Here is a 26136-nt window from a genome sequence, read left to right as displayed (position 1 = left end):
TTGTTTATAAGTAGGCTTTGATTAATAGTAGCTAAAGAACTAGTTGAATTATCAGCAAAATGTCACTTCTTAGTCACTCTCGAAGTTATTTTTAAGTAAAAGTAATTTTCCTGAATAATTGGTCTATATGAAAATTATTTTTGTAATATTCTAATTTTTTGACAGAGTTGAAAATTTATACTTTATAAAATAATTAATATTTGTACGAGTATTTCATCTTAATTTATGTATTAAAGAGGGAATATGTTACGATTTTAATATAGACGTACAAACTGATGAGTAAAATTTTTTCCCTTTATACTATTAAAAATATATAAATAAACCACAAATTTTCTAAAATTCTTTTATTCATTTAGTTACTATTGGTCAAATTATCAATACAATCAATTCAAAACTTGATTTTGAATGTTACGATGTATGCAAAATAAAATTTAATTCTTTATCTTCCATGTATCTATCAGGCCGCTCTGAATTACGTATGCACTATTAAATTCCGAATTATAATCTGTATTGTAAATTTTTTTTGTTAAATTAATTTTTGATCTTTTACTTTTCTTCATTTCTTGGAGAGAGCAGGAACACTATAATTGTTGTGCCCTCTTGGCCGTTGGCTATCAGTACGAACCTGGTATCCAATAACGGCTTTTGCGGGTTGAGGAGTAAACATTTGCGAGCTTAAAATTCTGTGTTATCTATGGTACAGCCTATCAGGCTTAAGCCTCTTAACATCAAAATTATAGATAAGACCCACTCTCCGTTTCGCCCTACAATGTGGCTTTCATAATATTTATGAGCAACAAAAAAAAAAATTAAAGTTACGTCCCGGCTAGTAATGATATTCGCTCGTTTTTCTAGTAGTATGGGTTTGTAGATCTAGAGAGCGGTAGTTTTTACTTCTTTAGTCCAATTTTCGTTAAAATGTTTGCTCATGTTGAGATTGAAGAGATTAATTTTGTTATCCTATACTTTATAACTATTTTGAAGTTGTCTTGCATTCAACTCGTTATTAAATTTGTGTTTCGATGGAGAATCTGGGTATGTTGCAATATGTTTTGAAAATGAGTTTAAAACTAAAACGTTTTTTATCATCTTATATTTCTTAACTTTGACGTAAAGTAATTTTTTTTATTTTTATATATGCAAATTGAAATTTTCTGATTGCGTAAGTAAATATCTAGTTTTATTCATATTTCTTTTCTATATTAAAATTACACATAGTAAATATAGTTGATCGTATTTAACCCTTAACTACCGACGTTCGACCTATCAGACCGCATCAAATTTTTGTTCACAATTTTACTATTTATACATTGTTGTTAATTGTATTTTCTTTTAATGTACCTTTAAATGATTGATTAATATTAATTATATAAAGTACAAGAGTACAATCTGGTAGACCGCACATCAGTAATTATGTCATTTATTTACACGTCGGTAATTAAGGGTTAATATAATTATATGTATATTTTCAATTTTTAAGTATACATAAGATTTTTAATTAATACAATAGTTTAAAAACAATAAATTTTTAAAATTCGCATTGTTTTAATTTCCAATAGAGCTTAACTTTATTATGAGTAAGTAAAATCTGTCTCATTTAATATATTAATTCATTGAAATTTAGTGATCTGTTTTTGTCGCCAGTTACTTGAAAAGAGCAATGTTAATAAACATAGAATACATAATCCGATTGTAAATACGATTAATCTAATAATTATGTACAATCTTGTTAAATATTACCCTAGATATTTTTTAAACATATTCATAGGAGTTTTTGATGTATTCAAAAATAAGTGTTTTTGTTTATTGTTTTTATTCCAAAGAGAAGGCGATTAATATGGTGCACATTATAATTTATTGATTCAGCTTAGTGTTAACGATGTCCGTTAGTAAAATTGAGCTTTAACACCGTAGGTATGTACTACTAACTTTTTAGTTAAAAACTAATTTTACCGCTTAGGTTGTTTGTTATAGGATTATAATAAGTAATAAAGTTCCAAAACATCTAAGACTATATTATTAGTTAGGTATTAGTATACAAGGGAAACGACGAATTTAAAATAGTCTATTATATGGGCTGTTGCTAAAATAAACAGAAGAAAGTTTAAATGGCTTAAAGTCTTATAAAAAAAAATTAATTTTCGTGATTCAATAATTTGTTTTCTACGAATGTGACTTTTGAAGTTAGAAAAATAAAATAATTTATGGCAATATTTTCGTGTAATATATTTAATGTGGGACATAATTTTATATAATAGTTAAATTAAAATTTTTGTTGAAAAATAAATTGATTCATATCAATTGAAGTATCATTAAATCGGTTGAAGAAAGTTCTCATGATTTTATATTATGAGAATGGTACCTATCACTTGTTATGTGCTTTTATCAGATATAATGTTAGAAATTTAAGAAAAAATTATAAATATGTATACCTTCTTAATTATACTTATTATTATAATTATTAAAATTATATATTCTAATACTTCTATTATATTTCATTTATATTTAGGGAAAAATTAAAAATATTCAATTATCCTAGCTTATAAAGTAATTGTGGTGTAATATGAATAAGGTGAGTTTTTTTAGTTTTATAAATAATGAACAAAAAAATATCTTAGTAGTTAGTTTAGTTTTTGTACTTTTTTATTCAAAAATATTTAAAAATTTGAATTCAGTAATGGTTTATTATAATTTTGTATTTAAATGCGTATAAATATAGTAAATAGTAAACTGTTATACTTAAGTTCGTGGATTAAGGTGGCAAAATAAAGATAATTGAACAGGTTAACTAATATTTTGTATTGCAATGGTAATAAAAGACTGTTTTTTTTACGTTTTTATAATTTTGTTTTATTTTAGTAATAGATGCAAGATTTTTTACAGGAAATGTAATTATATTATTGACACTCAATTTCTTAAAGTATTATATTAAAAACTCTTTAGCCTTGTTCGAGTTGTTAATAATTATGTTAAACACTTGAAATGTATGAAAAAGTATTAAATAGTAATTTTTACATAAGGTTATGGATGGGAATCGCGTGTAGAACAAGTTGTCATTATTAAAAACAGTTCTATAGATTTATGACTAATAATATAGAAAGATTTAAATTATTATTTTTAATTTTATTAATTAAGATCGTTGAAGTCTATTATTACTTTAACGATGAAATTATTAGAAATAAATAATAAGTGGATCAAATATTAATAGTACATACTGAAATTTACGATCTATAAATTTTTTAAATATAGCATTAACTTTTTTTAAGTTTTACTTAAAAATTACATTTAAATTGTAAAACAATGTGACGATTTCTGTAAATTTTTTATTTTTAGAATATTTTAAAACCGTTATTACAATTGAAGGAAACGAAAATTTTTTAAATGAATTAAATACTTTTTGTTTGGTGTACCACTTTAGAATTATAATAATAAATAAAAACATGAAACACTTCGACGAATTTAAGGATAGCAAAAGCTTTATATATTTATTGAAATTTTGTTATAACTTAAAATATTAAATTTAGGAGGTGACTCTTAAAATTAGTTTAAACGTATCTTACTAAATTTCAGCTTTAATGCGAAGCTACAAGTTATCAATTTTACCATGGTGTGTTTTTTTTATGTCTATCAACACTTTTTATCAGGTTTCACTGGACCAATTTCTTTTAACGATACTTAAATAGATTACAATTCGTTTCAAAAGAAGGCATCGAAAGAAAAATTGCCTTGTTACCTGTAAATAAGGGAGATCCCCTCCTCAAAAAAAGTTTTCTTAAAATTGCCATAACTTTTTTTAAAATAAATTAATCATAAAAACTTTCTTTTAAATTAATACTTTAAGTATTTCTTTTTCATTAGGTATCATTTTTTTGAAAATTTGACCATTTACCTACTTCTATGGGGAGATTCAAAATAGTAAAATTTAACTTATTCAACTTAACTTTTGAAAATGTTTCGGATTACTCCAAGTATTAAATACATGCTAAGTTAAAACTTATGTTACGTATTATAAGTTAAAAGATAAATGTTTGTCTTGACAACTGATCATCTATGCGCAAATGACTGCTGCATTTAAAAAATATAATACTTGTGTTAAAATTTTCGATTTCATATTTTATTTTTCTACATAATATTGCTTTATTTAATATATCTTCTTGATAAATATATGTATTAATACAATTTTATTGTGTAAGTGGTATAATTTAAATATATATGGATATGTATATACCACTTGAGGTTGCGTCAGGTCGACAGTAAGTTTAAAATTTTGTTGAAAAGTATGAGACATCCTGAACATAATTTAGGCGAATTGTCCCATCTCGGATGTACGCGGAGACAACAGGCGAGAGGTAATAAAGTTGTTAGAGACAAAGATGGCCTAAAGAATAAAGTGTTTGATACCAGTCGGACAATATGTGCGGTAACTGTTTCACCAGTCATGTGTACATCATCACCCAACTCTAGGCTAAATTCATGTATAAGGTATACAGATAGATACAAAGTAAGAATAGGTGCATGAAATGTTGGAACGTCATCTGGTTGAAGTAGAGAATTAGTAGAAGCATTGAAACTGAGAAAAGTTAATAATTGTTGTGTGCAGGAAGAAACTAAGTGGAAGGGAGAGAAAGTAAGGGAAATAGGTAAAGATTAATCAAGTGTGCGGTAAGTAAGGCGAAGTTTAAGAGGTATGATGAGTTTTATGTTAGGCTAGGAACTTTGTTACTAGCCGCTATGAACGAAGGAAGATGAAAAAGAAGTCTATAGACTTGCAAAATTAAAAGAAAAACAGTCTAAAAATTATCACAAACTAATGTGTATAAAAAGTAATGATAAGATGATGCTAACAAGCGATGATGATGCGATATCTAAGAGAGACATTAAAAGTGTATCTCAGAAAACGAGGGACTAGTAGATTTAATTAGTGGTTGAAGGATCTTTTTAATAAAATCCTATTAGATGAAAAAGTCAAAATAATGGAAGAATAGTATTGTGGTGCTGGTATTTAAAGGTAAAGGAGATATATAGGAGTTTGGAAATTATAGAGACTTAAAGCTTATGAGTCATAGTATGAAGATTTGGAAAAAGGTAACAGATAAGAGAATAAGAATGAGACATCGTTATCTAAAAACCAATTTGGACATATGCTTGGTAAGTAAACAATAGAGCCATTATTTTGCGTGAGACAACTAATAGAAAGGTATAGGAAAAAGCAAAAAAAGCTGTGTGTAGTATTTATAGATTTGGAGAAACCATGTGATAGAGTACCAAGAGAGGTTTCAAAGTGGTCATTAATGAGAAAAGGAGTCCCGAAAAGGTACATTTATATATTAGAGGATATGTATGATGGCACTTGTACTAGGGTAAAAAGTGTGGAAGGAGTAATAGAAGGTTTTAGGGTAAGAGTAGGAGTGCACCAAGGTTCTGCTTTAAGCCCTTACTTATTCTCTATAGTAATGGATGAAATTACTAGAGAAATACAAGGAGAGGTGCTGTGGTGCATGATGTTTGCTGACGATATAGTGTTAATAGAAGAAAATAGGGAGGAAATTAATCAAAGGCTAAAGATGTGGAGATAAATAAGGAAATACGATTTCTTGTTGCTTTTGGAATAATTCAATAATATCTTCTAAAAATTAAACACTACAGATTTGTATCGCAACGTTTTTTATGATAGTGAGTTTAATCATTGTCAGATATCATCTATACTTCATCCAACTATGTCACTTCTCCATTGTGTCGCGACTCCACTGTACTGGGTTTTTTTTATATTAATCTTTAAGGTACTAGGTTTAATGGCGAATTAAATTTTCGCCTATATGCTGTTAACTATAGCAATATTTACCACCCGTATAGGCGTAAAATGGTGGTATGAGGGTCTACAAATTTGCTCCAACCCTATCCTAAAAAACCTTAACGGTATTACGGTCCTGTTAGACACGTTAATCATCGTTTTTTATGAGTGTGTTTATTTTTCCCATCAACAATTTAAACTTCTTAGGTAGTTGTAAGAATGTATATTTTATTCTATTGTTGAAAAAATATTTTTGATTATTAATAACTAAAAACGTGTAGCGTTCACCTACGTAAGACTTGCTCCTCACATATGTTATTTTGAATCAAGAAAAAGGAAACTGATAATTTTTATTCATAAAAAATTATTAAACGTAATGTGCTTTAAATTCTATTATGTTTCAAATTATAGGCGATTCTATAGAATACATTTTTCCGTTCTTTTTTTTGTTCAGTGTCCACAAAAATATATTTATTCAAACAACATCCTGGCACGATTGTAATCATTATTATTATAATTATTATTGCTATGAAATACTTTATAAATGTTTATGTGTACTTGTCAAATGCCCTAAAATTATTCTAGTCGCCATTTTATTTAAGTATTAATATCGTTTAAAACATGTTATTCATTTAAAAATTGCTTATTGCTATTTTCGTTCTCAGAAAACTCATCTCGAAATCATAAAATGTTATTCTCATAATAAAAAAGTACCAAGATTTTATTTAATATTTATAAAAAAAACCTAGCAGTAATATTAAATTTTAATCACTCATGCGTTATTAGAAGTTTTATAAAGAAACAGCATCCATTAGAATGCAAGTCCTCCTAGAAAAGTAAAAGAAAATCATTGATAGTGAAAGAGTCTGAGTCCTTAATACAATAAAAACTATTCGGAAAAAAAAAATTAAATATTATNCTTAATAGTCCTTAATACATGAGTCCTTAATACAATAAAAACTATTCGGAAAAAAAAAATTAAATATTATGATACTATAGAAAAAGAGGTTTTATTTGTAGCTTCTCGAAAATTATTTCGTCAGGACGTTTTCTTTTTTCAAAGAATTATTCTAATATTGCAACATTATTGTAAATTATTTCTAAAAAAGTAGGTGCTTTAATTATTGCGAATAATATTCTCATTTTTGAAATAGTTATTATAATAATAGTTTATCAGCTAATTACAAACTGATGACTAGCAAAAAGCCTGTAATTTAACTGATTTTTATTGTTCAGTTAAAATTATTTTATCGTTTTGTATTTATAATTATTTTCTGTTCGCAACAACATCACGAAAAAGTTTTCAAAAATTACCAAATAAAAAATATTGTTACCTAATCTCGTAATAGCGTGTCGGAAGCTGACTTTATGTTGTGTTAAGGTTTTAATGGACACATGAGGATTTTTATTTTATTGAAAAATACATTTCTACCAGAGCTCGCTTATAATGACACTACGGATGGGACATTAAACTGTCATTATTTTAGGAAATATTTACCAAACTATAGTCAAGGGTATTATTTTTTTATCCCCTCAAAAATACCTCAATATCACATTAGGGTTTTTTTTTGTTTATTAATATCATCGTCTGTTTTTCTAATTTCCTGAAACGCGCATGTTTTATTAGACAAACCGTAGGTTGGGATCTTTTAATGTTCCACCGAATTTCATTATAATAACGTCTACTCTGCGAAACATGTACAGAATTTCAATAATATATTACACTGAGGGCATCAAAACGGAAACACGTGTTTTACAAGTTGACCGTACGTCTTAATTACTTTAAAACTTTTATCTTATGAGATTCATAAAACAAAACAAAATGAAAATTTTCTCGCGTCTTGTTCTCTTACACCAGGTAAATTGCCATAAAGTTAAACAATTATGAACTCTAATAATTAAACTATACACAACACAAAGAACACTGAAATTTGTTGTTAAATACAAAACGATAGTGAGAGTACGGTCTTAAATAATTTATATCAACTAACAACCAACTGAGGAATAAATTTTAATCATTCTAGTCTTGATATTATTTACAATAATACACTTTGTTGGTTTGTTTCTACTTTTGTTTTCATCTTTTGTATATCTTGTTTAATTGAGATGATCGCAGTCAGGTTTATTGCTACATTAAGTCACATAATATGCGAGTAAAATATATAATATTTCATTTGACTAAAGGTAAAATTATCTTTCATTTGAAGGAATAATTTACAAATGTTTTCTATAATATAACTTTGTAACAAATTAAATTTTTTTTTATAATTTAATACTCATATGAGAATATAGGTATAGTAATTAAAAATTTAATGCTATTGTTCTGGTTGAATGACTCGTTTGATCTTCCTTTGTGTTAATCTAATACACTGAAGGGTTAAAAGAACAATAATAATGATTATAATCCAGGATTTGAGTTATGTAAAACTAATATAACATTCCGCATTCATCGGTTCCACCTGATCACTCAACCCAATCATTTATGTATCTAAAAGTTAAAAGAAGTGCTTATATTTAGGAGTTGTTGTGTGTATATACGTGTATCATTCTATGAGTTTACTTGTATTATCCGTGAGAAATTAAAAAAAAAGGTATACGAAGTAATCTTTTTATATCATGTCTTATGAAAATATTACAAAATTCCTTTATCAAAAAAAGTTTTATTTTATTATTTTTAAAAATTATCAAATTAAATGGTAATGGGTGATCAATTATTGTAGATATACTGGGATCTTCAAAAAGTAAAGAAACAGGTCAATTGTTATAAACAATGAAAACAATAGTAACCCATTTTCTTACTTACTGAACACTTTATATATGTTTAACTTTATTACATCTAGGCGGGTAAAGGAGTTCAACTGAGAAATATTTATACTGAAAAAAATCTTCTAGTAAAATCACAGATAAGTTTTTTACTAAGCTAAGTCTTATCCTATCTATGGTAAATTTACTATTAATTTAACAATTAATATTATTGGACGTATATTGATAAAGAATTTGTTGATTTTACCAATGAGTTTATGAAGTGTAATGATAAACTAGTTCTACCTATACTTTATCCCCAGCAGATATTTTAAAATTGTAATAAATTCTGAAGTATTAGTCCCAAACTGGTTATCGGCCATTCATTTAAATAATTATATCCGTGGGTGCAACTAAAGCAAAAATGCAGGGGGTGCTGAAATTATGTAATGCTCACAAACCAGCGGGGGGACCAACCTCCCACACCCACCAATTGTATTCCTTAAATAATTACTTAATAAGAAATAATTTAAAATAATAAACAATTTTATTTTCTCATAAAACATTATATTACTTGTTAATAGTGTTGAATATTTTTCATTATTACTTTCATCCTTATTTTTTGAAGTTTTATATGACGATTAAAAATACTAAATATTGTACGGTAAAATTTTAAAATTAGGATCAGGTCCACGAGTCATATGACATTCATATTTAAAAAAAAATTATATTCATTAACGTGTAAAACGAGTATTTAACATGGTATTTCCAAATGTGTATACAAGAATTTACATTTGATATCAAAGTTAATGCTATGAATTCTAGTTTTCTTGATACATTGCGCGACTACAAAATTTTTAATATCTTTTATTAGTATAAACCATAAGATATTACTGAATGGTGTAAACTTCGGATTTGCCTTATCATCATATTTTTATTTAAACTAAGAAAAGCCAAAAAAATCATTTTTGAAATCATCCTTATTTTGTATGTAATTGAGTGGGTTATGTTTACAAATTACTCTGTTTATAATATAATATAACGTATACAAATGTATTTAAATACCTTTAAACAGTTGAAGTTTTTTTTAATGTTATAATCTTATTTGGTTTATTTCTATTTATCAGTTTTTTTTTTAAACTTGTTGACTTAGTTAGAATTTGTTATATGATTTATATTTTTAATACACAATTTCGTTCATTTCAATTTATAATATATTCATTATTAATCAAAATAGAATTAATTTATATATACAAGAAAATAAATAATAATAAATGTTTGTATAGTTTTGTAATACATCACTAATTTCATAAATTAATAACCCAATAGCTATTAGAAAAATAAAATAGGATTAAATAAACTTCACATTGTGTTTTTGTTAAATTATAACAAAAATTAATTAATTTAATTTTAGTGATTCAAAAATGAAATTTTAACTTCAAATTTTTTTTTATTAGTACAATTTCAGATTTTTTATTGGTAGTCTATATTAAAGTTATCTAATCTGCTTTAGAAACTTAGACGCTAATTATTTATTATGTATGATAATAGTTCACCATAAACAAGTTTCTTTAATTTTATTCCATTCTGTAAAAATTAAAATAAAAATTCAAAATCTTAATATGTATTTGAAAAAATGTACGACGTTAGTTTCACAGGATTAGAGTGCCATGAAAATATTTTACAAAAATATGATAATATCCTTAAAATTTTTTTTTGTTATTTAAAATTTCCTGTTTTGCTGCTAACGTGAATTTCTTGTGTTATTTTTGTTAATATAATTTCTTAGTTATGTATATTAAATAATTTTAATTTTCTAGTTAAAATTGAAAGATTTTAGCACACTTTGTTGAAGACTTAAATAAAAAAAACCCAGCACAGGGGGGTCGCGGCACAGTGGTGACGTGGTATAGATGGATCAAGTATAATGATATCTGACAGTGATTAAAATCACTATAAAAAAAAAACGCTTCGATGCAAATCTTTAGATAGTGTTTAATTTTAAAAAATTGGTGGATTTTCCAAAAGCTACATTATCTGCTAGTTCATTATTAATATCCTAATTAAGATAAAGTATGTAGAATGAAAAAGGGATTATTAAAAAATATTATTTCTCATAAAAAAATAATGTTGATCCATACACTTTTCAATATGTCATAGCATTATAAAGTTAAAAATGTAAAAAATAAAATCGAGAATTTTCACACAATCATAGCATTCAGTAGCCATTTTCACCGTAAAGATAAAATAAAGTCCGAAATTTTTTTTTCGCATAATAAAGTAAATTACATTAGCTTTAATTTAATATATATATAAAAGTGTCAGACCTTCCGGAACATTTTCAAAAGTTAAGTTGAAAAAGTTAATTTTTTTGAAAAAGTTGTCATTTTAAATACCCCCTTGTGGGCAGGTTAAGGGTTAAATTTATGAAAAAAATATACCAAACGAAAGGTAATGATATTACACATCTATATAAAAAAGAATTATATTGATATGTTCATTTTTGAAAAAGTTATGGCACTTTTAAGTAAAAAAAATTGAAAAAATTTCGAAAATTAGCGATTTTTAAATTTGTAATTTTTTTGGAGGTTTCCCCCATTTACGGGGAACGAGGGCATTTTTTTCAATTTTTGAGGGTAATGTCTTCGACTAGATACAATTTGTGATCTTTTGACGTATCATTGAAAGAAATTGGTTCGGTGAGAGCTGAGAAAAAGTGGTAACAGACACAAAAAAAAAAAAAAAAAAACACATCTTAGTAAAACCAATACCTTCTCAGCTTCGCATCGAAGCTAAAAAAGGTTTGACGATACTATTGTTAAGTTTCTAGTCCAAAATCTATAGATCATTTTTTTTAATAGTACTTTTCAAGAGTTAAAAAAATAAAATTTTAAAATAAAGTTAAGTTTCTAAAAAAATTTTGTTATACATTTTGATTTCTGATCTGCCTTTCTCTAAAGACTTTGAATTGTTTTTATTGTTAAAGTCAGGTAAGTGATCCTGGACAGTTTTTTTTAAAGTCTTGTAATCCATTTAACTTATATGATATGTAATGATTTTAAGTTAATACTCTTTAAGTAAAGTATTCATGCAGATTTCTTTTAAATAGAGCATTTAAAAGATCAATAAATTAACTTCTAACAAAGATATATAATTTTTTAATAAGGATATAATGTTAGTTAAATGAAGAATGTTTTGGTTTTCACTTGGATTTCAATTTTAAATTTAACTGAAATGGAATCAAAACATTATATTTTTCTAAAAAATTGAATTTACGATAGCTTAAATGTTATTCAATACAAAGAGTATTTACCCATATCCTCCCTCCACTCTGAGCAAAAATAATTACACGATTAAGTTGTTATAATGGATGAAGTAGTAAAAACACATTTTACGTATTTACTATCGACCTATGCAACCTCATTATAACTGAGAAATCCAGTATAGATGTCACTGTTAGTTTTCGTATGGTCACCTATCCGGTAACCTACAGCAAAGTTAAAACAGAACATTAACACTAAGGCAACGATTGATTAATCCACTACGCCCCTAAGAATACCTATTAAAATAAATAATGAAAATCTATCAAGTTATTACTTCTTCAATCAATTAGATACCTTTATTTAATTTTTAATAACTTTTATAGGTTATTCTTTATGCTGCATTGCAATTAATGTAACATTACTATGAAGAATTTAATTTCACAGAAAAATGAAAATTTTATTTAGAACTCAATTTTAGTACATAAATGAATTTAATTTCATAACCAGTACTGTTAAGTTTGTACATCTACACGTTTTGTAGGAGTAATTCTAAAAGCAAATAATTCCAAAAATAGTTTAGCTAGATTCAATCCTTAGCAATATATATATGTATAACTTGTAGAATATTAGTGGAGAGTCCATAAGGGAGGGGGTTAGTCGCTCTATCAATTTTTTTGCGTTGTTATTTTATCTAATTATGAATTTTGCATACACTGAAATGTCTTTAAGATGGCTCAATCAAAAGTTATAAATGCATAAACTTACGAGTTCTGTTAATAGCATTAATGCTTAAAGTTTGAAAAGAGCAATGAATTAACCACACAAGATAGTTTCCAAAATATTTAGTTCTATAAAAGTTATTTAAATAGAAAAAATGACTCTAATGGCTAGTAAAATTCTTTGAAGTCTAAATAGTAAAAATTTTATCAAAAATTTTGGCTTCGCAACTAAACGGAGATAGTATATATATATACTTTTATTTTATTTTATTGGTGTTTACTAAGTTAAGATACCATTTGTACTTATTGAACGAGATAGGAATTAATTTTACAAATTCAGTTGAAATCAGCTTAATATTATTGATTTATTAATAAATAGTCTTGAAAAAATTAAATCTGTGCAGTTTGTAATTGATAACAATTAATATTTTTTTAATTTTTCATGTTAAAGTTTACGTATTGAACTAAATATTACCTTTCTAAAGATTTTTTTAGGTAATAATTATTAAATATAGGTTCTGTTCTCTTTTAAATACGTTTATATTATATAAAACTTGTATTTAAATAACAACATGAAATTTTTATGTAAAACAATTTTTTTTTTCACGACTTGTTGTAGTTATTACTATTTGAGCAAAGAAAATATCTTAGTTTTAGTCTAACTCAAAAATATAATTTTTAATACAAATTTAATTTTTATTAAATTTTTTGTGCTACTCAACTATAAATATTTTAACAATTTTTAAGTGAAAGAATATACAGAGTCTCATCTTATTCACTAATTTGACTATATAAATTTCAATTAAAATTAGTAAATCATGTTAATTTAACGAGTGTGACATTAAATAATAAATAAACAAAAGGTTTTAAAAAGGTTTAAAACTGGTGCTCCTACTTAATTTTATCTATATATATATATATATATATATTAAGATAACATCTGTTAATACAATATCAGTTTTAACTGTTTTTTATCTGTGCCATGGTGAACTTTACTATTGTACGGTAATGAATATTTTTATGACTTGTTAAATACTTTTTTACTTGATACATCATTAATACAATATAACTCTACAAGTGAAGTTGAGTATCATAATTGAGCATGTTTTAAGGATTTGTTTAATTTAAATTGGATTGGCGAACTAAAATAATTCCAAGTATTAGTTATTAAGATAAAAAATTATCATTTTTAATACCTACACTCACATTTATGTTATGGGAAACATATTTTTAGTTGTTGTGGGATTATGTGAGTAGTAGTAAAATAATAATTTTACCATGTAGTTTATTTAGTTATGCGTAAATTACTCGATGAAATTATGACAAAATACAACTACTTTCAGTGCTAGATTATAATGCTACTACACCGTCTGTAAATAACTACATAGTATTTTATTTTTTAAGAAGTATTCAAATCGCGTTTGTCTAATAATTACCGTTTCCTCGGTACAGATGTCTGTAATTTCTTACGCCGCGCATTTCCTTAACCTACTAAGCATCTGACTATATGTAATATGATTACACCGGTGTGTGCAATTGATTAGGTTTTTATTGTCGGTAATTCAACGAGACAGACAATATCTATAGATTTATTACATTTGTAGACCATTGGTACTTATTAATTATTGGAGCATATCGATTTGGTTTTCAATATCCATCCAATCCTGGAGAATTTCTCCAGAATCCTAATTTTAGAATTAAAAAATGAATAATTTATAGAAAACTTATGGTAAATAATAGAAATTTAATAAAAATTATTTTAAATCGATTTTCAACTTTATGTATTATACTAAAAACTTTTATTAAACAAAATGTTTGTGAAACAATATTATGTTCTCTATTTCTGTTAAAAAATATAAGTTGAATAAATGTTTTAAGTAACAAAAATACAATTGTGTTATGTACCTTTATAACTTTTAGGTATTGTTTGTAGGTCATACAAATAAATAAGATTGATATAAAACCTTATAATTTTAAATATTAATGATTTTAAAATACTAAGTAAAATGTAACACATCAAACTATAAAATAATTGGTAGTGATCAAACAGTTAGAGTGATGTTTACTAGGAAATATATCTTCGTATCCAAAGCAATACTATGAATTTTTAAAAATCTAAGGCAAACTATAAAAGGGAACATGAAATAAAATGAGCTATCATAATGTTTTACTAAATTTTAAATTATTTTAATTTTCAAAACTCAAAACAGTTGGACACAGCATAGAGGGTATTTGATATTATGTTCATCAGTAGAGATTGAAATCTGACAGTGATTAACATTACTATCATTAAACTCTTCGATATGAATGATCATACAATATTTGAGTTATATAAGTCAATGAAGATCAGATTTATCTTACCAAGCTTTTCACATTTCAGAGTTACACACTAACATATTAATATAATATATAATTACTTGTAAGAACATTTAATAAATCTTGAGAAACGAAAAAATTGCACAACACTTTCACAAACTGTAGCAAATTTTTTTAGCTACTATGCGAAGTTGAGAACGTATTAATTTTACCGTAGTATGTTTATATATTTGTTTTGTGTCTGTCGCACTTTTTTTCAACTCTCACTGGCTTAATTTTTTTTTAATAATACGTCAAAAATTCAAAAATTGATTTCAGTTGAGGAAATTTCCCTAAAAATCAAAAAATCTCCTTTCATTCCCATTAAATGAGAATAATCTCCCAAAAAACTAATATTTTTAAAATTGATAAACTTTAACATTTTTAAAACTTTTTTCACTAAAATTATCATAATTTTATTAAAAATAGATCAATCAGAACAATTTTTTTTTTACTTTGTAATTTATGTTTTCATTGAAAATGCCTATGTCAACAATAATTTCGTGGGAAATATTGTGAACCATCGTAGGACACTTAGATCCACGTGTTTATCAGTCATGCCTCCTTAAACTTTAGCACCCTCAGAAATTTTTATCAAGTTGCGACTATGCTTTCTGAAAAAAAAAAAAATAGTGTCACACATTTTCTTATAAATGGGCAAGTGTGATTATGTAAATTAAATATTTTTTTAATTATTTGAGTAAGTGAGTCATTTTATACGATGATATAATTTATTTGACACACATATAAAATAAATTAGATAATTAATTTAAAAATTATGGTTTATTTTTAACGCCAATGTCAATTATTCAAATTTTGTATTTATCTGGTTTTTAATATTTTTTTATTACTTAGATCATTAGATAAAATAAACGATGAATTCTCAAATAATCTATTTTATCATAGTTTTAATTAATAAGATTTACACAACTGGCATCACACTTATCCCGGTACGCAAATGTACTGTGGCAAGTGTGACATCGCATTTAAATAAATTATAATGTTATTTAACTATTAAAATGTTAAAATATAGAATATTTTAAGTATAGTTAAAATTAATCGTATGAAAAAAATCAGCATTTGACTATGTACCAAACGATATCAAATTTTTACAAGCGAGTGATAACAGACTATGTGACTTCATAACTTTATATTTTATAACAATAAAATAAAGGAATATTTTTAATAGTTTTTATGCCAATGAATAATCTCTTAACTATTTCAGATTTTCGGTATATTATTGTGTACCTACCATTATTTTTTAATTTGCAACCTTAGTTTGAAGTTGAAGCAATGATTCCAACATCAAAAGATTTAAAATAATGAAAGTTACAAAACTTCATTAAAATGTTTTTCAAAGCTTAAATGTTCAAATGTACTAAAATATTTTTAAGCTGAAAAATAAGTTTCTTCTAAAATTAAAAATAAATATTTGTTTCAATGCGGAAAACATTTTCTTAATATTAGTGTAGCCAAATTGAAATAAAAATATACTAATTTTTTAATTAAAAACATTTCGTAGAAATACGAAATTGTACTTTTGTTATTTAATAAGTAATTATTTGTATTTAGCATTTTGTCAATGTGTTATTATAATAAAGTGGATTTTCTTATGTTATGTGTCCAAATAGGCTCTGTTATAGACCTGTTAGAGATAAATAACAACTAACACGTAAAAAAATAATTGTACTGCTCATCTTTGAAAATGTATACCGTGTTTCATGTTTGTCTCTTTTTTTAATAATATTGACATGAATTAATAACACGAATTTCGTGTCATAATATTTCAATATTGCAAATGTCTCGAAAAAACCAACGTGTATACCTGAATTATTCATTTTATAATTGTAAGTCAAGGTTAATAAAATATAATATTACCTTTAATTGTTTTTCGTTATTTGTACCTTGTCAACAAATTTTTATTGGCAAAAAGCCACTTTTATTGAATTGTTAAGTTAATTTTTATTTTAATCCACTTTTTAGCAATAAAATTTACTTATACCATTTTACCATAGGGTAAAATATGATCTTAATAAATCATTTGAATTATTCTTTTTATGTTTGCTAAGTGTTTATATGTAGAAATTTAAAGGCGGTTGTTTGATATTTAACCGTCCGATAAATTTTTTTAAAAAGAGTCTTTCATCATTAGGAAAGATTTTTGTAAGTGTTTACTTTTATCGTTTAAGAATTAAAAAAGATGTAAAAATTTCAAAAGGCTGCAAAAATTTACGTCCTCGACAGTTAAATCCCATTTACGGTTCTGATTAATAATTCAATTGTGGATAATATATCAACATTTAGTATATGCAATAAAAGTATGCTTAACTAAACATATGTATAAAATAAGTATAAAAAATTAGACATCATTAGATTAGCTGGGATAAGTTATAAAATTTTTATTATGTAAATAAAAATCAAAAGAGTTTTACCGGTTTAGTATGACTTATATGTATACTAATATGCGAGTGTAAAACTAACTTGGAGGCCGGACAAGATTTTCATGTTATATAAATATTTTTATACCGCTAGTTATTACTATATACTTATTAAATTTAACGATCGGTTAACTTAATAAGTAATAACAATCTTAGTGTAAACGTATTATAGTTAACAATAATAATGATAAAAAAAACTGGGACGACGGATATCGTCAGCAAGGTAGACACAAAACTGGCCGTAGGGTGAGTACTGCAGCACGAACACTTATTCGTTTTGTAGGTTCATGTGTCAGTTTGTAGTTTGTATGTGTATGAGTGCGAGAATTCAATTAAAATTATGATTATTATTGTGTGTCTATGCAACAGAAGATCTGATACCGATTTGCCGGGCGTTAAAACAGCGATTATTTCAATAATTATTAATGTATGAACAATATTAAAAACGCTTTCCCGCTGTCTATTGCTACAGGGTGTTGGGATTTATTTGATTCTTTGTGTTGTAGGTAGTATTGCTAATGCTTCTATGGCATATAACCGGAATACTTGTGTACTGGTAGTGAGTGAAGTTCTATGTGGTCATATATTTTACGAGTACCGCGTTATTGAATTAATTTTATACGAATGAGATACTTGGCGGTGGGTATAGAATTTAACTATAGATTATATAAAATACTAATTTAAAATGAATAGGCATAGCGATCACTGTAGCTATTATTCATGCATTATCATTATCAATTGAATTTGACTTTTTTGACTATTACGAGTGTTTTTTTATTAATTATTTCACCAACGGCGAGATGACTAACAACGGAGCTTAATCAATGGAATTAAAAACGAAATTGTCGAAACAACTAATTTATAAGAATGACGTAATGTTTAGACATAAGTTGTAGTGCGTTAAGTTTTAGGAATCGGTTGCAATAATAGAAGATTACAAAATGAATATTTCATAGAATTTATACTGCATTAAATAAAACAATCACCCTGTACGATTTTCATACAAATTTACGGATTGATTTAATTAAATATATACGATAAAATAATTTAATTTAGGCGCTACGAATGGTCTGGGAACCATACTATACATACCTATGTATTATTTGTCCAAATAAGGGTACAAAGCAGTTTTGAGTGTTGGGTTAGTTATGTCAATTAGGTATAGAATACGCAAAATTTCAGACTGTCTCATGTTCTTTCACGTGGCGCATTATCAAAATGATCAAATACCTTACTTTATTAGTTTTTATGATGAAATTTAAATTGTGGTCATTAAAGAAAAACATTATTTTTTTTTAATCCGGTAACTTTTTTCAAATGGAACGACACGTAGATTTTTTCCGCATTAAACAAAATAAAAATGTAATGTCCAAGTTATAATTGACAGCTTAGTGTGAAAAAATATTTAAGTATTTACTTATGAAACTGTGACAAAACAATTAATTCAGATTGATTATTAAACTAATGAGCAGGAATTTGTATATAGTTATTATGTTGGGTGTTTTGTTAAATTTTAGGAAAGTAAAAATACACGAAATACTGAAATTTTTAAAAGAAATTTTCTTATTGCAATAAAACTATTTGTTCTTCTAATTAAAGTATAAATAATAATAGTAAATTAAGTCGAGTTGATTATGCAGAAAATTCGTGTTCGAAAAAGATGCTTTGGGCATATTACATTTATTTGCGCACACAAAATTCACATCCTACGCGCGTAACAGTTAAATATATTTACTAATGTTCTTTTGTTACCTCTTCGTCTGTTTTCCGTTCATTTTATACATTGTATAATTCTTAAGTTTTTCACTTAATTAAATACATTCAATTCAATATGGGGGTTTCTATGAAGAAATATTTTTAGTATAAACGAATATTTTTTCATGTTTTATTAATTTTTATGGTTTTAATAGACTTTATTCGATAGAAAGAAACAAAATTAAACAATTGGAAGAAAAAAAGGGTTGTAAATATAGAAAAACAATGCAAAATGAGTATTGTATGTCTTGAATATTTAATCTAATAACTTATACACAAATTTTAAATTGTATTCAGATAATTTAATAGGAATAAAATAACTATTTTAAATAAGTCTAATACAAATTAAGAATAACTCAGCTTTATAAACTGAGAATAAATTTTTATACAATTGCAATAATGAACTCTAATTTTAAAATTAATAATAATAACCGCTTTATTTTTGATTAAATTAAAAATATTTGTTTAACGGAGAAATATATAATCTTCATAATACAAGTAAATATACAATTTTTTTTTAAATAAATGAGTTTCATATATAGACTAATGACAAATTTAGTGAACATTTTATTGTTTTGTTATAGCTTCGATGTATATTTGAGAATCTTTTGGTTTCACTTTGCTGTGTTTTGTCAGTATACACTTGAACCGATTTTGCTCACACGAAATCAAGAGTCACACAATTTTCAGTAAAAATGGCTGATGTACTTTTTTGTATATTAACGGAATAGTCATATCATTCTTAATTATTTCAGATTGAAATTTGTTTAAATATGATTAAATAAAGAAAATTGTTTCGGTAACATAATTGTTGACTGAAAGTCAACAATTATTTAATTTTTATTCTAACAAGATAATTTTTTTTCAAATTGTTTAAAATACACATTAAAGTGTTTTATGACAGTGATTTTAATCATTTTCAGATATAAATCAATACTAATTTTAAAAAATGTCTGAACTCTGCTACGCTGGACCCGACTTCACGTAATTTTTTAAACTTTAAGCTATTCTATAACTGCGACAAAGAAAATTTTCTCCGAGTTATATTTGATTTCCTCTTTTTGTATAAATAATTTAAGTATAATAATTTACACTTCTGAGTTTTTACTGTTATTTTTGGTTGATTATTTTATCTTTGATACCTTATATATGCAATTGGTGTACAATTTTAAACGCCCACTTGATTTCGAAGATAATTAAGGAAACATTATTAAATCATTTATTTGAAAATCAATGTGTTTACAGCATGTTTTTGTAAAGAACTTGTCGAGTAAAGTAGAAACAATATCGCCTTTGCGGAAACGTTAAAGAATTAGTTATTGGAGCGCAATAATTACAACTGTAGTATTCACAGACATAGTCACGTGTACAATTAGAACGGTGGAGATACTTTATTTTTAAAAATGTCACAAGGGTAAGTACTTGCACAGTGAACCACAGACAAATATCATCGACGTGGCTAAGATATTTGTCGATCGTCTTGTTTTTAGCTTCGGATGTTGTAAAGAATTCCTTGACAACTATTTCCAAAAATAGACTGTAAAAGGCTCGACACACGACCACGTCACGTCCCTATGGTGTGCCCTTGGCTTGCTCGTGTATTCATATAAACACGTGAAATCCACGTTACATTTGAGCATGTGATTTCGATGGTTGAAGTTATAATAAATCTATATCATTGACTGATATAATTAATTATGAGAATGATTTCTCGATGATTCATCTGTAAAATTTAAAAATATTGAACAAAATGAAGTTTAAAACTTAATTGATCCGATTAAAGTCAAAGCAATCACTGTGGTCACCATACAAGTAAATTTCTAAGAGTGCCATTCTAATCAATTATTGTAATATAATACTATCAGGATTTTAAGTGGTAAAAAAGCAAAAAGGATTATTTCCCTTATACGTTCTATTTATTGATATGATTACTAACTTTTCGAATAAACATTAAAGGGGACGCTTAAATTTAGTGAAATGTATCTATTCCTTGGAGTATTGAAGGCCCAATTCGTTTTCTCATTTTAAGTTAATAATATTAAGAAACTTTTCCGAATGTGGTTTGAACTAAATTTCAATTTTATGCATTTAATGTGTTTGAAATTTTACTGAATAATTTTTTAATAAATTTAATTGAATAATATAATTTGTTTTGAATTACTCGACAATACTAATTTTGGTAATTCAAAGTGTGTATAAAATAATACATCATTATTTGACACAATGATTGCTAAAATAAATATTATTAATGTAGCAATGAAATTTTACTGTGATAAAAATCATTACTAAAAAAAAACTTTCTTGAGAATAAAACTATGCGTATCCTGCTGATTGTGTATCAAAGAACTATCTAGAATTAATTTTAATAATTAAAATTTTTACGCTCTTGTAATTAATCTGATTACCTTTCTTGAGTTAAAGCTAGTAAAAAAGGTTTCAATTAATATTGAAGTATTTTAAAATGTACAAAATTTATTAATAAATTATTGAAAAACTTATATTAGTATACTAAATTGTTTGAGATAAAATTTTTAAAGCGTTTTCAAGCTTTAAAGAAATATATTAACCACCAGATGTTTGTTTAATACTATTTCTAGTTTAAAACAGCATTATATGTGACAATTAGTTTTCGAATGGATAATAAATAACTATCGTATAGTGTTGAGAACTAAGGTTTATATTAAGACTTAAATTGTTGCTCGAACGAATTTATTCGTTTTTGAATGTTAAATCGTTCATTTAAATAACGACTATACAACTTGAGATAACCACTAAATCCTTTTAATGATATTTCTTAACAATACCAATTAACCAAGGAAAAGGATTGCAATAGGATCCAAACGGAATTAATGATCTTTATTTTAATTAAAATAATAATGGATTTAAAGAATCATCCGACACATATACCACACGGGAGATATTTAGTTATTGTTCTATGAATTTAACTATTTTATCAATTTTTTAAATTTTTGTCGGTTTAATTTTGATAAAAATAACTGAATATACATTAATAGTGTTATAGTTGCGCTGAGAGTTTTATTTGGCTTTCGAGTATCGAATATATTTATAATTAAATGGCTTGATGGAATAACCAGTTAAATCTATTTTTTTAATTTTAAAAAAGGAGAAGCAATTGGAAAATATTTTTTTCTGAATTTATTATCTCCACAAATAATAGGAATATATTTATTGTTTTTGTCCTGAATTGCACAAAAATTCAAAATGAACAAAATGTTATTTTCTGAAAAGTGCTAGACTTATCTGATTGTTGCAACAGGCCCATCAATTCTATTAATTATACATATATATGATGAAAATGACAATTTTCAGAACAGTAATTCAGAAGTTGTTAACATTTTTATACTTATGTGGGAGGAGTGAGGTCAAGACATTTCTAGTGATAAAAATAGCAACATTCTCTTCTCACCATTAATAACTATTTTAAATATTTTATAACTTCTGAAATATTGGTCTAAAAATTGTTATCGATAAATCATTTTTTTAAATTAGATCATTCTCTATTTTATAAGCTAGTTAAATATTTATGTTTTTATCTAAAAAAGTAGAGTTGACACCGCTATAAGATATAATGAATAAATATAAAAATATTTTATTACTGATAAATGGAAATACATATGTAACTAAAAAAATGTATTCGCAAAAATTATTATTTTTAAGAAAAAATAAGTGGCTATCGTTAAAATAATCACCTTTAATATTAAAATTCTTTATTTTTACTTATTGTAATTTAATTTTTACCGATTTATGTTGGTTTAGGCGTGCTACTTCATTCAAATATGACTAAAAACACTACATACACATCGCTGGTTGTCTTATGGTCGATTCTAATAAAGTTGCCTCTTAACGTTTGCGAATCAAGTCGAAAGAAAATTATAAGTAGCAGTGAGAAGATGGTGTTGCAATAATTATCGTGCGGCATCAACGACTTCGGTACAGTTCGCTTTATGTATTATTTGACCCCAAGACATTTAACAACCACAATGAGTCTCTCGAGGTACATTTTCACCTACAGTTATTATTAAAATACAAGAACGCTTGATTTTTCCTCGGCCTTTCCCAGTAAACTTAAATTCTACAATTATATCCTAACTGCTAATAGTTACTTTTGTTTACGTTTTAAGCGATTAGAGTTTCTGTTAAGAATTAATTAAGAAATTGACGTGTATAGTAAGTGGAATACAATAGTAATTTTTTATTTTAATTATTATTATCATGAATTATTCAAAAAGCTTACTGATCAGACAAAAAAATGTGTAGTTGTTCACAATTGGAACGATAATAGTTTTCAAAACCACTGCACATTAGAATATGAAAAATGTGGAGGTATTAAACGTATTTTTGTTGTACATACGTCTTATAATATTAAAATCGACAGACGGAATTCAATGGTTATTCCTCGGATTGTATATTCATTAGATCTGTTTGTGAGATATAAAAATATACTGTGTAGTAAAAAGAGGTGTTACTAAAAAGTATTGGTTCGACAGCCGAATAAAATGATTCATTAATGTAATATATGTATATAATTTAAACCGTGACAAAACTAGTTTGCTTTATACGCTACTACTCTACATAGTTGTTGGTCTTAAGTGATACACGACGATCAATTCTTTAGTGTTTTCCTAAAACACCGTTGCATAAACTCGCAGGTAATAAATCTTTTTAAAGATAAGTAAAAAAAAATCTATTCCAATCGCACTAGACAATAGCTGCAATAATATTTATGCTCAACGGTAGTACAGTTGTTTTGATATTTTATATTGACCGGCTTAATTTTCTGACTAAACGTTATACTACAACATTTTTTCTTCAACAAAATTCACAGTATTTACTGTTTAACATAATTTTTTTAATTTTAATAGAATTAATCAATGAATGTTTTAATAAGAACGGCTCTCTATAGAGAGGTTTAATTTAATTACAAAGATTAACTTTTCTTTTATAAAATGATTATATAAAAACGAGAAAAATCTTACGATAAAGTATTGAAATTACATAAACATTTATAAACAAAGGATACATTAGAAACGTTTCATTTTAAAGGTATTTTGTCAAATCAGAGTAAGAAATGAGTAAATATTACAACAAAAGAATACAAAATAAACAAGTAAAAACATTTAATAATTATTAGGCGATATGAAAGGATAATATTTTCTTATTATCAGAGTTTTAAGCAGTTTTTTTTACAAAAAATATTTAGATTCATGTCAATTAAATATATATTTTTTTCATTTTAGTCATTGATTTTATTTTGATTCAATAGAAAATTGATTTTTATAATTCTAAGAGATTAAAATGTTTTGCTTTAACGTCTTCAATATCACCCTTTTGATTTAGTTTTTTTCGTAACAATATCCTAATTCCTTGCAGTTAAAAAACGCAAAAAATATAGATAGACCAAAATAATTGAGCTGTAACACCTACCTAAACTTTAGTCTATAGGTATTAGCATATTTCGTGTTACAACCAATTAAAAAAAAACTACGAAAAAATTGTATTTCATTTTTAATAAATAAACCTCTAATCTTCTACATAATCGCCGTAAAATGTTAATTTCATAATGTTTACATGAGCTAATTGATATATTATAGCCACAAGCGCACATATTTTATCGACAGAATATCAATTTATTACAAAAACTACTTCTGATAGTTTAATAAAAAAAAAGATTAATTATGAAAAAGAGTTTAATAGAGTGCTGTTAAAAACATGTTAAGATCTTTCTACGTGTAAAAAAAAAATCATAGGTATAATTGTATTTTTTGTGAATAATAAAGTTTCCTCTTTAGGTAAGGTTTATACTACACGGCAGAGGTTTTTTTAAGTTAGACCTCGGGTTTAATATTTTTTTTAAATAATAGCGTAACCCATTTGTAACATCATACATGACGTGTATTTCTATTGCATGCGATGACTGATAATAATAACATGGTAAGCCCTGTTTACACTACGATGAATGAATGCCTATCATCACAATATTTTATTTTTGTTCCAATTATTAATCTTATTTTTATAGACCTAACAAAACAAAAGCAAAAAACCAATTGCATCGGTGTGTTTGAATGAAAAAAGGTTAGCCTATTACATACGGAATTGTGGAGAGCAAATCTGGAACCACATCTGTTTAGTGGCAGCCACCGACGCGACGACAGCAGGTGTTTCACGACCAGTGTGCTACACGATTGACCTCTCACCCGCATCAACGTCCGAAGGCCAAGAAGTAAACTGTTTTAAACATTGTAATGGAATTAATTTACAATGCAAGTATAATGTTATCTCCGGAATCGATGGCTAAATCTAGAGTGCAACTTGAGTAAATCCTTATGCCAAAAACAAACTGTCAGCTAAAAGTATTTAAATACACTCGAAAGTGCTTGCTATGATAAACTATTAAAATCACATCATCATCCTTAAGATTTGCTCGATATAAATAAGCAAACGAAAAAATACTAAAACCGCTCGTGTAATTATTTATTCAGTTATTTTTACTATTTAAAATCGGTATAGGACTCACTTTTGAATGAAAAATACAAATATAAGACAATAATTATGACCTGCTTTAGAATTGTTTTATGATTTTGTACTCGGAAATTTTTTTTGTAAAAGACTAAAACCACTCTGTCTAATAAATTAGTTAGAGTTCTCCGCAGTAAAGGAATAGAAGAACAAAATACCCAGGATATTAAGTATACCATAATAGGTGCACAAACAATAAAATAATAATTATATTCCATCAATAATATTAGAGTAAAACTTTTTTGATCTTAATGTAATTGCATAAATGTACTTAATAGAATAGCAATATTAAAAAACAGCATAGCATAGCATAAAATAGCATACCTATTTTGTATGATGTTTAATTATTTATAAACATTTAAATAAAAAGTATTTTTGAATAATTCTGTTACTGTTTCAGTTAAGGAGAACAAGATACACTGAGATGCGGAGTGTACAGCTGAAAAGAATATTTCTACATTGAGATGTAATATATTCAGTTTTATTTCAAACGTTTAGCCCTCACGATATTAATTTTATACTACCGAAAATCCAAA

The 26136-nt window shown here is 25.9% G+C and overlaps 1 long non-coding RNA gene across 1 annotated transcript; it reads left to right on the top strand.

Annotated features, from left to right (window-relative positions):
- Positions 1-625: 625 nt before the first annotated feature.
- Positions 626-26136, top strand: LOC126899704 (uncharacterized). The gene is made up of 4 exons (XR_007702683.1): positions 626-1162; positions 22841-23014; positions 25101-25547; positions 26001-26136. It is a non-coding gene; the product is annotated as an uncharacterized LOC126899704 (long non-coding RNA).

Source organism: Daktulosphaira vitifoliae, unplaced genomic scaffold (genome assembly GCF_025091365.1).
Source record: "Daktulosphaira vitifoliae isolate Bord-2020 unplaced genomic scaffold, ASM2509136v1 Scaffold_2, whole genome shotgun sequence".
Lineage (NCBI taxonomy): Eukaryota > Metazoa > Arthropoda > Insecta > Hemiptera > Phylloxeridae > Daktulosphaira > Daktulosphaira vitifoliae.
Note: the sequence above shows the minus strand (reverse complement) of the source record. Positions and strands in the feature narration are given on the sequence as shown.